General features: G+C 38.4%; 1 long non-coding RNA gene across 1 annotated transcript in view; it reads left to right on the top strand.

Annotated features, from left to right (window-relative positions):
- The window catches only part of LOC122812014, a 304,457-nt gene that overhangs the window by 273,770 nt on the left and 11,820 nt on the right, over positions 1–18,867 (top strand). The window lies entirely within an intron of this gene.

The following is an 18,867-nucleotide window of genomic DNA, read 5'->3' as shown; positions in this document are numbered from 1 at the left end:
CCAAAACAACTGAGGGGGCTGCAGACCGGCAGTCCGATGCCACGAGCCGCCCCTGGTAATCAACCATATCTTATCCCAATCCAACCCTGCATACTTAGTAATACTTCGATTAAATGCTTCTAACCCCTCACTTTTGGGGATGCAGGAGAAAAGGTCTATGACATCAATAGTTACGTATAACAAATCTTTTTTATATAAATGTGTAGGAAAATAAGCTAAAAAATACCAAGAATCCTTGGCAAGATGAAATACCTTTTCGTACACATGTTTCAAAGTATGGTCAATGACCACACCCAAAGGGAATGTTTTAGATCTGCTGCCAGAAACAATTGGTCTAAAAGGCAGGTCAGACACATTCTTATGAACTTTGGGGATGCCAACTAGCTTGGCTACCACAGGAAATTCAACTTTGACAAAAGTGTAAGTATCCAAACTAATTTGCCTGTCTATAAGAAAGTCCTTGAGGTGACAATCAATTTTTCTATAGGCTATATTAAGTTCATTAACAGATATGATCTCATAACTGTCAGTAGAATGTAAAATATCATGGAGTTTATGTAAGTTGATCAAAAAAACTAAACCCCCACCCTTGTCAGGTTTCTTCACCCTTATTGATCTGTTCTTCCTCAACATTTGTAGGGTGTCCTGTTCTTCTCTAGATAAATTATGTTCCATTCTCCTAAGCTTATTTTTGTTGTTAAGCTCATAAATCTGCTTAACAATACATTTTTCAAATAAACCAATCGTTGGATGGCATGGGGGTATAAAGGTACTTTTCTTTTTCAGAATTTTACAGTCATTATTAGAGCCAGTAACATTATTAATGGGATTATTAAACATTACTGCCAAGTTTAGTTTCCTAATATACAGTTTAACTTGACAAATATTATCAACCACATCAAATTTAGTAGGTGGTATGTATTTCAAGCCCTTAGAAAGTAAATTAAAATAAGACATATCGAGCTCAACATCTGTATAGTTAAAAATGTTAAAGCTCTTGTAACTATAAGTGACACCATCTGTGGAAGAAATCTCACAGTACTTTGTGGTGTTATGTACGTCATGTTTAGTAGCAGTTTGCTGTGTAGTCTGCAAATCTACATTAGTAACTAACTCTAGGTTCATATTATTTATATTGGCTATTGTTGGTGATGTGGTTTCTTCCAATCCCCCATTTCCAGTCCCTTCTTTTGTCTTGACCTCTGTCCTTGAAAAAATAGGAATTACTTTGAGCCTGAGAATTATAATCATAATCTGAGGGGACCTGCTGTCGATTAGAAAATTGTCGACAGCTTTAAACTGTCCTTCTTTCCACCCATATATAGCCCCTCTCTCATACTGCTGAATATCCCTAGTAAGTTTAGAATTTTCCTTTCTAGAGATTTTTATATTTAAATCTGCTGTAACAAATTGTTTATTATATAACCTTTCCCATTGTTCAAATAATAAATCACCTAAAATGTTTTCATTCAGTTTTTTTGTTTCATCCATTAGTCTAACTAATTTCTCATCATTACATTTAATTAACAGCTTCATGAACTCAATGCCACATTTGTCAAAAAACAAGTTAAATTCTTTTTTTGTATTGTCATTCACATCTATGCCCATAGGAAATTTAAAAAATCTCAAACCTTTAGGAATGACATTAATGTTCAAACACTTAGATAAATAAGCATTTTCTAACTTCAATGTATTAATATTATTCAGTTTTTACCAAATAAATAAATAATGTCTTTAAGTGAACCATTAGAAATAACAGGATCTTTACTTTTTCCACTAAAAGCATCATTATCTAAAAACAATTAGTATTCATAAACATTTTAAATTTGTCAATTTTGTTAGAAGTTGAGTCAGTTTTTGAAAACAGTTCAGTACCTTTTCTTGCAGGTTCACTGCCTGCTTGTGCATAAGTTTTATTTGGTAACTTCCTCTTAGGGATGGCCCTGTCCGCTTACCATCTTCCTGTACATCCACTAAAGAGAAGTCAAATGTGTAGTCAAAAAAACAATTCTACTACTGTTGTTTAATTCAACACTATTTTAAGTTCATTATGTCCTTGCTCCAAAGGTAAATCAATACAGTTAGAGAGTGTACGACCCACTCCCTGTCCATTAGGAATGCAAGTGGAGTTAAATGATAAAGGTGAGGAAACAAGGTTCTCTCCCACTACAGTACCTGAAACATTAGTTTTGTCTGCTCGAGCGTTTGAAGATGAAATCTCAGGAACTGCAGACACTAATTTGGCTTCCTGCTGCTGCCCAATGAAGTTTAAAAGCAAAGCAGTAAGCTTGCTCACTTCTGCTTTCAAGTCCCACACTTCTGTTTGTAGTTGCTGTAAAGAAGTCATCTCAGTATTATTGGGTGTGGCACATCCAGCTTCTCCATCAGCTTCCATAGTAAAACACAACAAGATAATCCAAGCGTTATAAGTACACATAAAACAAGCAAAAAGGCGTACGCTGATACCACACTATGTAGCTTGAGAAACCGAAAACAATGAAGCAAACTCGTGCAAACCAGCAGGACTAAATAAAACACTTTTAATAACAGTTGAGCGCTTTCACCTGTTACAATACACACAGGCTTCTCAGAACAAAGATCCATATCCATGAAGCCAGTAACGGAGACAGTAGGAAAGTTCATGTCCATGGCAACAGACCATTTTTTATTGATTAGACTATTGGAGTGAGAATATCAGTCACTGTCAGGAGTATCTGGTTTGTAACTACGTCAACAGTGCTTGTCACTGCAAACTAGTTGCCTTGTGTGCAACTAGATATTGGAGAAATTTCAATTGTGCTTTTACAAGAAAAATGTCACTCAAGGTGCCTGAGTCTTTACAGAGAACTGCCAAACACTTGAGGGGAAACTAATACATAGACCCTGAAAATGTAAGGATGAAGTATTTAGGCAGATATTCTGATGTTAGAAACAAATCAAGCAGTACCTACTGAAAACAAAGAATTAGCTTGTCAAGAATGATGAAAAGAGGGGAGTCGCATGAATGGTTACTGCCTGCCTACTACTAATGCTGGTCTCACCACAGCTTCACTCTGTTGGAATACAATACTCCTTTACTTCTTCTTACCAGAAGCAAAATGTTAGCACCAACCCCAAGAAAAGAAGCAGGCCACAGCCTGTTTGGTGATCCACAGTCATCCCAGATGATGTAAGGGTCTGTATGCTTGTAGAATTTTTCTGGTAGATGCTTCGAATAGCAACCAGACCAATCAGGTATGTTAAGCACAGTCACTCACTTTCCAACCAGAAAGAATCAGGAATCAATCCACTCTGCTCCTACTCTCACCAAGATAAAAATAGAAGCCCAGATTCCAAGCCATCACGTATAAAGCAGTTATTAGGCTTTCTAGTGATCAGCAGTCTCCAGGAAATAATGTCACTGTTCTCCTTCTCTCACTAGGAGAAAACAAAAGCACTAATCCCAAGATGACTACTGAGAGGCAGAATGTGGGCTCTCCAATAACTGGTGATCTTGGAATAGATATTTAAAGGTAAGATGGAAAAAATGGTTTAACCTGAACACTGCAGTGTGCACTAAGCAGTTAGATATGAAAGTGGCTAACTTAAGTTTTACCTGTCTAAAAGGTTAGGTTTTAGTGGAAAGCCACTATCTTTAAAAGAGCAAGATAGACTGAAAGGGGTGGGCACTTTTGTATTCTGGTACTATGGAATACAGTAGGATGGCCAATAAATTTAAATAGTTGAAAGGAAGTGATTTCACAAAATGATAATTTTGTACTTACTCACACCAGCCAGTAGAAGCAGAAAGGAAACAAGATATATGGTCAAATTAACATAAGGGGTAGGCAACCAGAAAGGCAGTGGTGTTTGGGAGGGTGAGAAGAATTTCTGTCTGACTCACAAGAAACAGAGCTGTGGTCTCTTTTCAAGTTTTAATATGCAGTTAAAAGCAGAATACAAGAAATAAAAAAGCAAACGAACCTTTCCCTCACAGCAAACTGTAGCAGAGTCTGGGTGGGCCTTTCCAGTAAAGCCATTAGGTGTTCCTCTTTCTGACCCTCTGCTATGGGTTTTAAAGGCCAGTGCTGTGATTTGTAATGCTTGGAAATTGAGAAGCATGTGTAGCATAAAGGTCCTGAATTGTGCAGCACTATCTGGAAACCTTCAGTTGTGCACCTGGTTGGAACCATGAGCACATTTGGCTCATTTATACCTTGTAACATTCCATTGGTATTGAATGCATAGTTTGTTGTTTTTCTTACTCAGTCATGGCAAGTCATGAAGAAAGTCTGACAAAAAGCATAGTGTACGTTAAAGAGGAATATTAACTTTAGGGTTTGGATTCTGCTTACGAAAGATACAGAAACTACATCTGTGATACAAAATAACTAGGAGTTATACCTATAGTGCTTCTCACATGTCCTGCAGATCTGTGCCTAGATGTATGCCAAGGTATCTGCGTAGCTTATGACCTGAACTGAAAAGATGAGTTTGGATATTTTTGGCAACACTGCTGCCTCCTGCTTCACATAGAAAATCTCAGTTTTGGAGTTGTCTGGTATATATTCCATTAAATCTATGCAGGCTTTGTAGGGACTTCCCAGAACTAGACCTTCACCTGGTGGCTAATATTATTATTTGATATTTTTAGTATGTTTTTCATGCAGTAATGACAGTTATTTTTAAAAGATTTTATATTGTTGGTTTATATTTCTAATATTTTTTTACTTCCCATTTACTATAAATTACAAATTTTTGTATTACAAAATACATTATTGGATATCAATAAATGAAATATGGGATTTCATAGTATTCAAATGCATTTGTGTTTGGTGAGCCTTGAAGATCAGTAGTACTAAAGATCTAGTGATTTGTTCACAGTGTCTATGCAAGAATGGTTTTGAAAATTTAAATTTGATTGTACTCCTGGTATAAGGCCACTCATTTCTTGAACAGTATCCAATAAATGCTCCCAATTTTTCCTCTTGAACCACTGCTGCTGTACATTTTAAGTACAAACAGATTTCTTGTTTTATAATTAGCTGTAGCAGTGTCTTTCCTTGTTAATACTGCACTAACCTCCTTATTATGGAACTCTTGTTCCTTACATACATTCCACACACATTTCACTTCTAGCTCCATTATGGAAGATTACATATTTTGTTTCCTCCATTTTAGTGCTGTAAACAAGATGGCTCATTAACCTGAACAATTACATCATGTAACTTGGATCCTAAAATCCAAGGAGTCGGAGAAAACAAACTGCATAAGGCTGTAAATCACACACTGTACTGATATGCCCTTTAATAAGAGGGAGGTGTAGATTACAAACTGGAGGCCTGATCTGTTTAAAGAAAATCAAATACAGAAATAGACAGCCTTATGTGATCTGGAAATCTGCTTATTGATATGTGATCTCATACAGATGCCTTCATTACACTTGCCATGCAACACTTTAACAGCAACCACAAATGTTTCATGCCATAATTTCTATTAGGTTTGCCTACGTATAACATTAGGAAGCTAGAGGCGGTATAATTTATGAAACAACTGCACATAGTTCCTGCATAGCACCAGTTATGGTCCCTCGACTGGTCAGACAATGCTTTGCTTCCTGTAAACTACACTGAGGTCACCTCCAATACATCCTTTGCATTCCTTGCAGTTAAAGGTCTGCAACTGTTAAAAAAGTTCACATAGAGAGAAATGAAGCATTATTTAGAGCCATAAATGGATTCCAGCTTCAAATGTATACTCATTATTCATTAAAACCATAGTTCACCTACCCTTTTTACTTTTAAGAATACCTATAACCTCCCATTCTAGTTTCTTGTAACTGCAGTAGACACTTCCTTCTTGGATGAATCACATATGCATTGAATAAAATGTTCTGACCAATCCCATCACAGCATTTCATCGGTGCCCTAAGGCAAAAACACTTTGTAGTGCATTGTGTATATGGCACTGCTCAGAAACTGGATGAACTATTCCTAAGTTCTGAAACACATGTAGGATCATCTCCTACTTAGGTTCATTGGATCACAGGGAAAAAATAGCCAATAAGCCTGAAGACCATTACAAGCCTTATCAGTAATCCATATTTAAAAGTCCACTCCAATATCAAGGAGGGAAATGCAAGCTAGACCCAAGAGAATTTCAAGGAGTGCATCCAGGTATCTAGGTGTACCATGAAGGTGGTAAGGGTGCTACTCTGCATGACATGCAGTGGAAGTTTATTTCAGAGGTGGAGGATACATTGGGATATGAATCAATCATGCCAACAGGTCTTATTTATCTTTTGACAAAGGTTCAGCTCCTTTAACAGGGTATTTGTGGAACCAATAATTCTGTAAAGGAATGGGAAGCCAAAATTGGGTGTTTCAAGGGCAGGAAGGCCAGATACACATCCCCAGAGAGGAACCTGTAAGAGTCTAAGGACAAAGGGAGGGCTGACATTCTTTTCTGATGACTAAGATTTTTAAGGCCATTAATCTTTTTAGTTGGGAATCTCTGATGTCTCTCAAGAAGTTGAGAGATATGTTTAGACAAATATACGCCAAAATGGGCAATATATTCGATAAGGAGTCTGATGAGATATGAGTAAAGGAGAATGTTGACTTCTCTGGATCTAGAGGAGATAGATTCCTTTGCAAATCAGATAAGCTGGACAGAAGGTCTTCCAAACCACTGAAGAGACATAATGGTCAAAAGATAAGGAATTATCAACAAGAGTACTCAGGTTCCTTAAAAGTGACTGATTGGAGAAGAGTTTCACCTATGTTACATTATATGTAAATATTTTGTTTATCAAAATTAACTAAACTACTTTTTTCATAGGTTCATAGGTGTGTACTAGGCTAATTGCCCTGGGGCCTTTACAAGCTTACCCCATAGGATTACCCTGGCATTGTGCCACCTGACCTTAGCTACCATTGCCTCTGTTGAGTAAAGCCACTGGAGTGATCCCTGGGGTGAATTTTCTATTTTTCATCCACTCATCAAGATTTCTCTTGAAGAGGGCCAGTGAAGTCCTCTGTTTGACATGTATGGGAAGTCTATTCCAGAGCATGGGCAGTCTCTGGGTTATGAACCTGTCCCTCCAGCATGTTCTGTTGATTGTGATAATGAGGCTGAGGTCTCTGAAGCATGTGGTGTGGAGGGATTGGGATCTCCTTAGATGTAGCATTTCTAACAGAGCTGGGTCAGACATGGCTTTGTAAGTCAAGCAGAGATTGCCTCTAAGTAGGTGATATAAGACAAAGAATAGTTGGAGTTTTTTTAGTCTGTCCATAGAGGACAAATGTTTAAGGCCTAGGATCCTCTTTATGAGGTACTTTTGTGGCCTCTCCAGTTATTGCAGGTGTTTAGTGAGGTACATACCAAATGGGCATTGTATTCAATAATTGGCCTAATGAGGGAAGAGTAGAGGGAGACAATGACCTCTTTCTTCCTGGATGCAAAACCTTTAGTAATGAGGTGTGCCACATAGAAGAACTTTCTGACCACAGTGGCAATGTGGTGGTCAAAAGAGAGGTTGCTGTCAACCTGTGTTCCCAGAAGTCTTGTAACGCCTTCTGTGTTCAGTGGACCACCATCGATGTGGTAATTCATGGGAACTGTTTTTTCCCAATGGGGATAACGACACATTTTTTGGCATTGAGCTTAAGGCCATGGTTCTGACACCAGTCATTGGCACATCTCTCAACTTATTAGTGCAAGAAATCTGGAAAAAGCCTAACAAAATGGGAGGACAAAGGCCCAAAAATAGGGACAGATTTTAAATATTACTCTTATAAACTTAAAAAGTTGCTAGAGCTACAGTGTTTATTTTAACATACATTTTCTGAAGAATGTGAAATCTGAAACTCAATGTATGTCATTGTTTAGTGACTTCAGTCCACAGAACATCCCAGTGATTTGCCAGAAAACCACAAATGTTATTAGGAAGAGACCAAAAATATGAGCCAAAAATCTGGACACACTGCGAAAATCTGGAAAGTTGAGAGATATGGTCATTGGTCTTAGTGAGGTCTTTCTGTAGAATGTCAGCATCACTTGGAGAGTTAATAATAGCTCCCAACTTGCAATTGTCTGTGAACTTTGTCAGCCAGAGTCCCTTCATGTTGGTCTGGACTTCAGAGAAGTAGATACCAAACTGGAGAGGACCCAGGACCGAACCCTGTAGGACTCCACTCCTGACTAGGTGGCAGTCTGACTTGGAGTCAGCTAGTTTCCCATTGCGGGTTCTACCTGTGAGCCAGTTTTCAACTCACCTAGTGATATAGGGGTTGATGCCTAGCTTAGTGAGTTTTTCTATGATTCCCGAGTGAGCAATGGTATCAAAGGCCTTGGCCAGATCAAAGTAGGCTGTATGAACCACCTTGCCTTCATCCACAGCTCTGGTGACTGACTCAAAGAAGTTGTCCAAGTTGAGCAGGCATGATCTACCTTTCACAAAACCAGACTGTGTGAGATCCAGAGTTTGGAGATTCCCTATATCCTTGTTTATTAGGTCCATGATGATGTGTTCCATAGCCTTGCATATCAGACTTGTCAGGCTAATGGGATGATAGTTCCCAGGGTCTGTAGTCACTCCTCATTGTGGAGAGGGATGACTGTAGCAGTGCGCCATTTGGTAGGACAAAGCCTGAGATGAGGCTGTGATTGAACAGGGCACGGGTCTATATCATAACATCAAAGTTCTCTAACATCGAATGTTATTATATCGAACCCTAAACACCGAAGTGTGAAAACATCAAACAGTCAGAATAGCAAATTTTTTTCCCAGTGAAAAAATTCGCTATTCCGAGAAACATACACACACAAAAACAGCCATCCACACACATACACTTAAAATCCTACACCTAAACTAAACTTTATATACAGTACTAGCTATCCACTTACCTTAACCCAACCCTAACCCTAAGGTCCGTCACTATCGCATACTCACCTCACCCGCACCCTAACCCTAACTCACCTAACCCGCCCCCTAACCTACACACAATTGCACACTTACCTGAACCCGACCCGTAAAACTCCAAAATATTGAATGCTGAAAACAGCGGTTACACAGCGGCTCACCGAATTCTTTCCCTGGGAAAGAATTCGATGTCCTGCACCTTCGCTGTTTTCAGCGTTAGACATTATGGGTTCGATATTATAACATTCGATGTTAGAGAACTTCAGTATTATAATATAGACGCACAGGGCACACAGGTGAGGTGCCAGTTCACTCCATAGTTCAGCAGTAGTGCAGCAGTAATACTGGGTGCCTGGCAATCAGCTGGTATTGTGACTGATCCCTGGGGGGGGGGTACAGTTGGCACTGAGTCTGTTGGCAAGTATTTTGGCAATATCTGTTGGCTCAGTATAAGAGGTACCATTGTGCAGTAGCTTAGTGCAAATATGGGTATTGCCATGGAGATTCTTTACATAACTATAGATGGCCTTGTGGTTGTCTTTACTATCTGCTACAATTCTGTTTTCATAGCTAGCTTTAGAGGATTTGATGAGGGATCTCAACTTTTTGTTGAGGCTGATAAAGGAGTTTTTCCAGTCTTGGGACTTCACCTTATTCCGCATCAGTTTTCTCCTTCTGTTGTAGAGTTTGTTTATGGCAGGGGACCACCAGATTGGCTTCCTTTTTTTAAAGGAGAGGGGGGGTGAGGGTGGGAGGGATGTGGATTTCCAAGGCGATTAGTTTGTGGTCAGATCTAACCAGGGATGAGTTGACTAATGGTATTTGAGCAATGGTCGCCCATGTTAGTAATGACCAGGTCAAGGATGTTGCTACCTCTAGCGGGTGTAAGAACGAGCTGGTCCAGGACATTGGAATTAATGAATTCTAGGAAAGTTTGGGCAAGTATATTGGTACATGATTAGTTTTCCCAGTTAATGGAGGGGCAGTTGAAGTCGCTCGGTATGAGAGTGTTAGGTTGGACCCTAATATTCTCCAGGGTGCTTAGGAACGTGGAGTGTGAGTCTTGGAACATGGTTAGGGACCTATAAAAGGCTATGACCTTAATCACTATCTTACCCAGTGTTAGCTGCACCTGAAGTATCTCAGATGCATTATGTTGGGCTACTAGTTTGGAGGTGTGCGCATCCTTTACGAATATGGAAACACCACTGCTTTTGGAGCTTTGGTCCAAGTTCTGGGGCCGAAAGGTGTGGAATGAGTTATAGCCTAGTAGTGCAGGGGTGCTTTCTGCTGCCTTGAACCAGGTCTCTGTTATGACACAAATATCGATGTTCTCCACTTTAAAGAGTGCTTTGAGCGAGTGCATTTTGATATTTAGACTTCTAATGTTGAGCACCATAACCGTCAGATTGTATTTGTTTGTAGCTGTTACGGTGGAAATTTGGTCTTTGGAAAACCACCTAAAAAGGCACTATAGAGGTGGCAAGAGCATTGGCTAGTATCCAGAAGCCCAGGGGTGACAGATGCAGGCCATCTCTGGCAAAGCATTGAGGTCTGTCAGTCATGACATCCCAGGCAGACAGATACTGGATCCCCTTAGAATGACACCAGAAACTTAGCCAATTGTTGAAATCAATCATTTTCTACTTGTACTATGGTATCATTCTGGGTGATGGTAGGATGCTGCTCAGGGCTAGGGTCATACCCGCCTGGGCTACATAATCCGAGAGCTCCTCCTTGTCTCTTTTCATGTAGTCTGGGGAGATAAGTCTCAGGTCATTCACACCCACATGTACAATGACCGAGTCATTTTTGTACCTGTTGTTGAGGGAGCTGAGTGGATGCGTTATGTGATGGATCCTAGTGCCTGACAGGCAGCTGACTGTTACTTTCTCCATATTCAAGCTAGTGAGTGGGACATCAGTGTGTCTCACTATCGAGTCACCTATAACTAGTGTGTTGGGCATGCTGTTTTGCCTTAGGGGCTTTGGTTGAGGGGCACGCTGTTTAGGAGAGTTATGTGTCTTGTGATTAGTGTTGTGTTGTAGTGGTCGAGTGTGTTTCTGGCTTGGAAGTCTCTGCTGTTTGGGTAGATTTTTATTGAGTGCCTCCGCGAATGTGGGTGTGCGGTATGTGTTTTTATGTGAAGCAGTGCTGGTGTGTGCTTTGGAGGGCTATGTGTTCCATGTGGTGTGGTGCAAGTGTTGACCTTCTCCTTTTGACCAGCTATTCCGTTATTGGCTGGAGAGTGCGTGGCTTCCAATTTAGATATATAAGTGCATCTCTTGCAAATTCGAGTGTTAGTAGGTAAGAGGAGTGGGTTGTCAGTGTACATGAGGCAGTTGCTACATTGCCTCAGAATGCCCACATTCACCAGATTAATAGGAGAATGCACAGGGAACTGACCTTTAGATATGCCTGGAGGGGTGGGCATTAATAATAAGTACAGGAGTGGTTTCTTTGTAGAATGTTTAGTGCTGGTAGCACTTTTGTGCGCTACAATAATTGCTACAAGAAGTCTGGTAAAGTGCTAGACTAATAAGCTAGTAAAAGTGCAGGAGAGGCGAGAACTAGTAGATCTAAGAGAAAAATTGAAGAGCAGACTTTGGCATGGCTCAGAAGCTTACAAACAGTTCTGGATACAGCAAATATGTATCTGGACTAGACTAGTTACAGGAAAGGCAGGAAACAAGCTTAGAATTTAGTATTTTTTTTTATTTAATTTGATACCATTATCCTTGCACAAACTGCTTACATAGTCTAATCCATGATGTATTAATTGTGAACCAGCAGAAGATTAACTAACAACATCCAGTTTATAGCTGTCTGCAAACATTAGTAACCATAGGCCAAAAATCTTGACTTGGAAGAGATTGCAAACAGGGGAGGGCCCAACACTGATCCCTGTGATAAAGGAATGGTAACTTTTTTTTAGTATCATCTTTAGAAATGAATGGGTCTATCTAAGTTTAAGTTGTAGTAAAACATCAAGATGGCAGAGCTCAGTCCAAGCAAACACTATTCAGATTTATGACAGATGATCTTGCTATTTATATGTGCTAGTTTAAAGCTATTTTTTTATATGTTTTTGTTAACCTATGTATGACTGGTCCCAATTCCCCATTACCTCACCTAGTTGCAGTTCATTTATCAACTCATTCCTGCAGTGGGAGTGAGAGCTTGACTCATTCTTTTAGTCCATGTGACAGCCCTATGGTTCTGACCAGGAACATAACCCATAGTAGTTCATCTGTTACCCCAGGAGAGAAAGTTAGGTCTTAGGGGGCAAATTATTCTGCAAGTTGTATTGACCCCCCCAACCTACACCCTCCCCTGGCAAAGGCTGCTGGGTTGTATATATGCTTCTATGAAATATTTCACATTCTTCCATATATGAATGCACACCTCGTGGATATGTGCATTGTGGAGCTGCACCAACTCCAACAACTGTTACTGATGTTCCAGTTAAATCCCTGTCTTTCCCAGGACCGTAGGGGGTCAAGCTGCCCCTCTACACCCAGGATGAGTAAGTCAGCATCAGCTCTTCATTCCCACCCTCCTGGCCCTTCTACTGCCTGAACCACTAAGTGAACTCAAGTGTTTCTGGTTTGTAGTTAGGGCTTCATCCTGCTATACTTCAGGATCAGGATAGTTTTAGACAATTTCTGATAGTATACTTTGGGTTACTAACATCAGTTAGAAAATTTATTTGGAAAGCATGATCCTTAATTTAGAGTGAATAGCATTCCATGTTAACTGCAGTGCAGAGAGATGAAGCTGTGTTCTGAAATAAGAGACAAAGAAAGCTGAGAATTTCAGGATCGGTCATTATCTTTTCACCCCATGGGTAGGTGCCCCATTGCCAAGTTGACATTTAAGCAGTATCCTGAATCCCACGCTGTTAGAATTAATGTAATAGAGTACTACTTCATGTGAGCAACAAATAAAGGAAACAGAGAGAGAATGTCACAAGGGTCATATACATTGTTGGGAATGCTGTAGAAGAGTGGCTAGGCATGGTGCATCTGGTACTAAAATACCCTTGTTAGTAATGAACGGCTAAAGTTCAAAGATATGGTAGTAAAGTACTGTGTCAGCAACAAATGGCAAAGGTTCAAAAATGTGGCACTAAATTACTATTCCAGTAATGAATAGCTGAGGTTTAAACATATGGTACTAAAGTACTCTGCCAGCAATGAATATCTAAGGTTCAAAATGTGGTATTAAAGTACTCTGGCAGTAATGAATGGCTAAGGTTTAAAAATGTGGTACTGAAGTACTCAGCCAGTAATGAATGCTTAAGGTTCAAACTGATACTTTGGGCAACCCAACATGGTATAGTCAGCTTAGACAGCAGGGTATCTAGTAACTTTGAATAAAAAAAATTATGAATGTAACTTAGTAGCCAGCAAAGTTTTACATAAGAGATTAAATGCAACCTTGGAAGTTAAGTACCGATGTGAGAATGCAGAATAATTGCATTAAAGGAGACACTGTACAGGCAAATGAATTACACCAGGAAAGCTGTATGCTTTTTCTTCAATAGCATTAAATAATGCACATATGCTATAGAATGAAATTCTTGCACTAAAGAATAACACAATGTAAAGAGTTGTACAGTGCTGTTAGAATATATACTGAAAAAGCTATGTTCTGTCAATGCAAGCACACAATAGGACATTGGACAATACCAATTATTCTCTTAACAATACAAGTGAGCACAGTATAAAGTATTAGATCAAGCAGTGTTGGCATTGTGAGGGAGCAGAGGTGGCCCTTAAATAGAAAGGCATTTATTAGGTATGCTACGGATTGTACTATCTTCATGACTAGCTACTCACCAGAATATGCAAAGACTCAGGTGGCATCTTAAATAAAATGCCACTAATATAAACCCACAGCTGCCCTTCTTGCAACCTCTCAAGCGGCTGAAAGTCTATGCTTGCTGTATAACTCAAGCTGTTTCTGTGCTACATTGAACTTATAAAGGTAAAAACAATAAGCCCTGCTATGACAATGAAGAATATGTGTATGTGCGTTTACACACACACACACACACACACACACACACACACACACACACACACACACACACACACACACACACACACACACACACACACACACACTTATTTTGAGTAAGCAGAAAACACAGAAAGCAAAAACAGTCATTGAAATAAGCAGTAATCATAAATAGTATATGATCTTTTCCCTGAATGCTTAAAAAAGGCAATGCATAATACAAATAGATCCTGCAGCATGAACATAGTATTAAATGAAAACAAAATAATTTTATGGATGCAGCAACAGCTCTTTATCTGAATGTACTGAACACTAGACAGCACAGAATTGCAGGATGTTTGCAAATGGAATACAAGTGTCACTACTGCCGCAGAACTGAGTGAGGCCTAGTGGTTAAATGTTCCTAGATGGGTTATGCATGGAATTTAAAGCCTACAAAATGAGAAGTAGTAGAAGAATAACAGTACAGCCACAACGCCAGAAAACAAAGTACAACTTGAAGATTAGGAGGCTGGATGATGAAAGGTAATTTCATTGCTATGCTGCAGTGGTGACGACTTTCTGATGTCAGGGTTCTGACATCTGCAGCATTTAGTCAAGTGTAGGGATGTGGGTGGGAGAGACAACCAAGCAATAGGTCTGAGGAAGCAACTTTCTGCCACAGCTCAGCTTAATGGCAAACCAGCCCAATAATAAATGAATATCTCAGAGTTAGCAGTGCTCTGGCAAGATCTCTACCTCACAGATCCAGGATCTGGGGTTCACTTCTTACTTCTGGTCACTGTTTTGTGAAGTTGAAATGTTCTTCTGGAGCTGTTCTGTGTCTTTCCATATCATTGCTACTTAAAATCACATCCCCTCTTAGAGTGAAAACAATGATTGTTTGAGGTTGTCATGTGCTATTTTGGGGACTTTCCTCCTTTCCCCAGTGCGCAACTGTAGAGTTGGTATTTATAAATTCAGGAGGTATAAGGCTTCTGCCCTAAAAAAGTTTTTTTGATCTGTGCTATTGCTTTGAATGGCACACACACATTTTGATCTATCATGACATCCTAGGTGTTTTCCAAGAGATCACATTTCAAGGTCTCATAGTGGAAGTATATTCTTATATCTCTGTTTCTGATCAACCAAATAAAAGTTCTGCCACTCAGATAAAGCTGGAAAAGCTAAAACTAACTGTAAAAACAAATAAAAGAGTATTCTGGCACCACAATAACCAGTATAAAAAGGTTTTAATGAAGCAACACAAGTATACACTTACACAATGGCTTCTTCAGGCAAAATGACCATAATTAGCAAAGAACAGTCTTGAAATACTTAAAACAATCAGCAAAAAATATGTGACCTTTAGCTAATTAATCAAGATTTAAAGAGACATTTATCGAATTCTATTTCTTAAATCTCTTTAAACTGGTTTAATGATAAAACTTTCATTAAGTCCTAGAGAGAAGGAGGAAGAGGGATATTATGATATGCATAAGCACATTGGTGATGTATTACCACTGCCGCAGGAGGACCAGATATCTGCTGAATGTAGTATTGTGGACTTTGCCTTAGTGGCAGCGTTAGACCCTTTAGATTTCCTGGCACTGGAGAAAAGAAAAATGATCAACAATTGAGTCCAGAGGTGAAGGAGGCAGTTGGAGCACAGACCACAAACCAGGCATCACACAAGGAAGTGAACAGTACTGTTTTTAATTTATCTAAGTACAGGTTATCCAAACACAAACTTGTACTCTTAAACAGAGGTTTGACTTTTATACTGGCTAGCTCGTCGGACATCTAGGACATTTTAATGGAGTTTAGGCTGTTTACCAGAACTTTAAATCTTAAAATGTTATTTGGGCAGAAAGCATCACAAGCTACTGTATGTAATAAGAGAACCAGTACCTTTGTGCTGGTAAGCAACCCTTTAATAGCGGCCTATGAGAGAGCCGTAGAAAATTAGATATATTGTCAGGTAATGGGGTTGTCATAAACAGAATTTTTATAATTTATCTGTAGAACAACAAGCAGCAATTAAATCTTTAATTTTGAACACTGACATTGTTATCAAAGCTGCAGACAAAGGTGGAGGTGTTATTTTAGAAGCTGAATATTATAACTTCAAAAAGCAACAAATTCTAAATACAGATGATTATTTATCTATAGATAGAAGGGAAGTCAATATTATAATTAGAAATATGAATACTACCATCTATGACATGCACTTGAATGGGAAGATATCATTACATACTTTAGATTATATGCATGTACCAACACCAGAAATACCCATACTATATGGGATACCTAAAATACACAAGTCATTGGTTGATCCACCACTCAGGCCCATAGTTTCCACTAGGGGTTGGGTAACTTACCCCGTTTCTAAACATTTTGAATATAAACTTAAGTCTGTTCTGAGCCTATCTACTACCATAATTAAGGAAACTACTTATTTTTTTACAACAACTTTATATGTTGGCAAACAGTAATAGTATTATTGACTGTTATTTTATTACTTCAGATGTAGATGCACTTTTTACTTCTATACCAAACAAAGCAGGTATAGAATATGTCTGAGACTTTATAACTCAACATTCTGTGTACTCAGTACTGAAACCAGTGTGATATGTACTCTATTGGAAGCTGTATTATGCAACAATGTACTTTTATTTCATGACAAATCTTACAAACAATCAAAAGGAGTGGCAATGGGCACTCCCATGACAAATAGTTATACAAATATTGTCATGAATAAATGGGAACTAGAGTTTGTACTATCACCATGTAATAAATATTATAAGGTGTTATTCTTTAAATGTTTTGTAGACAATTTGTTTGTTATTTGGAGAGGTTCACTGCTGTTATTTGAAGAATTTCTCATACTTCCACTGATTTCTTAAAATTTAAAAGTACAGTGCACTTTTCTCAAATTGATTTTTTGGATATAAGGTTGCTTAAGGGACATACGGGCACTATAGAAACTATCCTATTTAAAAAAAGAGGTTAAAAAGAATACATATCTTCACAAAAACAGTATGCACCCTCCACATATATTCACGAATATAGTGAAGAATCAGTTGACATGCACAGCGAGATTAAATGCAATGGATGCAGTTATAAACACAAAGATGGATGATATGATTAAGAATTTTGTATACAGAGGCTATAATGAAAAGAAAGTTATTACCAGAGAGAGAGAAATACAAAGTTAAAGGAATGATTTAGCAAGACCAATATTTTCAGAAAGGGCTGATATGTTAGATGGTGCTAGTGTAAATGATAAGAAAAACAGCAACTCAAAATTAAGTTGTGTAATAACTTTTGACAGCTATACTCATAAAGTAAAATAAGTTATTGAGAAATATTGGTTTATGATACAACTCATACCATGCTTTAAGGACATAACAGTAGAACAACTTTCCTTTTCATATAAAAGATTGAGTAATTCGAAAAACTGTTTGTGTTACAAACAGCAAGAAAGATTTATAAATAAAGTTGATAGTTTTTAGCTTGGAACTTAGAAATGTAATGGATGCCAATATTGTAAATATATTTATACAGATGAGTATATTACCTCTCGTTAAGAAACAGAATTTTTTTATTAGATGCTATGGCACCTGTGAGACTAAGAATATAGTTTACATGGCCCTATGCCAACAATATGATGCCTTTTACATAGGCAAAACAAACAGGAGACTTAAGGAACATATCTGTGATCATTTATCAGAAATACATAGAAAGGTAGACCCAAATACATTGTTCAAACATATAAAAGATAAAAATGATACTCATCATTTTAAGTTTCTTATTCTGCAAGTTATTATTGAAAATATTAGAGGAGGAGATTTGAAAAATGAAACTGAAAAACAGGAAAATAAATGGATAGTGCATTACAGGACACAAGCATTTCCAGATCTTAATGAAGTTTTACTATTAAACACATTTTAAACGATTTAAGAAATAGAATTAGATGAATGTCTCTTTAAATGTTGATTAGTTAGTTAAACGTCACATATTTTTTGACTGATTGTTTTAAGTATTTAAGGACTGTTCTTTGCTTATTGTGGTCATTTTGTCTGAAGAAGCCACTGTGATGAAAGTGTATTGAAAGTGCTTTGTTTTATAAAAAGCTTTTTATACTGGTTATTATGGTGCTGAAATTATTTTTATTTGTTTTGTTTTTGCATATATCTGTCTCTGCCCCCCTCTCCCTTTCTCTCTCTCTCTCTATATATATATATATATATATATACATACATACACGCACACACATACACACACACAAACACACACACACACACACACATATATATATATATATATATATATATATATATATATATATATATATATATATATATATATATATATATATATATTCTGTAATACTGCTGTTTTATATGTGAGTTTTCCCCCATGCATGCCAGCCTTTTAGTTCTCCCAGTTCTACATGGCCTATTTATTTGCTGTCCATGTAATTTCACATGGGATCAGGATGAGAATAGTCAGAAGAGGGATCATCACTGAGTCAGCCATGAGGTTACTCTATGCCCTTGCTGACATTCTGGCCATGAAAGTATTCTATATATCCTTCCCTGCCTCTGGGCCAGGGCCATGTGATCAGCATCACCATGGTGATCCGCAATGCCTTCCCCATGTGAGTATATATCTCTACAGACTTGCTTTAAAGGCTACCACCAAGCTGTGGTTTGGGGAGCTTACCACCCACCACCAGGCCATGCCTTTACATTGCCACTTGTACTCCAACCCTCTCCTTTCCCAGGATAGGCCTGCCTCTCCTTGTCTGTCACCTCCAGCAGATGCCAGAGCTAGTAACTGAACTTGGGTCATCTATGCTGTGGTTAGGGAGTATCCCTCTGTGCAAATGGAGCAAGCTTTTGTTGGTTTATGTGTGCATATCTGTCTACCTACCCATATATCTATGTATCTATCTATCT

Source organism: Protopterus annectens, chromosome 9.part0 (assembly GCF_019279795.1).
Source record: "Protopterus annectens isolate FY-2018-M chromosome 9.part0, PAN1.0, whole genome shotgun sequence".
Taxonomy (NCBI): Eukaryota; Metazoa; Chordata; order Ceratodontiformes; family Protopteridae; genus Protopterus; species Protopterus annectens.
This window is presented reverse-complemented; position numbering and strand designations above follow the sequence as displayed.